Below are 396 nucleotides of genomic sequence, written 5' to 3' on the forward strand. Positions count from 1 at the left end.
CTAAGGTTTGCTGAGGGTCTTTCTGGAAAGTGTGTGGCATGCGAATCCCAGGGAACAGACAAGCTAACTAGAGGCTGACCTCTGATGGTGGGATAAGGGAAGATTTCTATGTACCTGTCCCTTCTCACTAAATAAAACAGCATGCTTTTCTTTTGAAACAGCATCCAAGACTTGGGGCACACCTGGGGAAGAATAAAGGGACCAACCAACCCCAGGCCTCAACAACTTGGGCTGGGGATTGGCTGTATTTACCTAGAGCCCTTCACCTAGCCAGGGCACTTCATTATTGTTTTGATTAGCTTGTTCCTCTTTATCTCATTTCCTTCATTCTTTGCACATTTCACACGGGCAAACAACATAATGTTATTTATACCAACTCCTACTCGCCCCCCCCCC

The sequence above is a fragment of the Grammomys surdaster genome, unplaced genomic scaffold (assembly GCF_004785775.1).
Source record: "Grammomys surdaster isolate TR1022 unplaced genomic scaffold, NIH_TR_1.0 126131, whole genome shotgun sequence".
NCBI lineage: Eukaryota > Metazoa > Chordata > Mammalia > Rodentia > Muridae > Grammomys > Grammomys surdaster.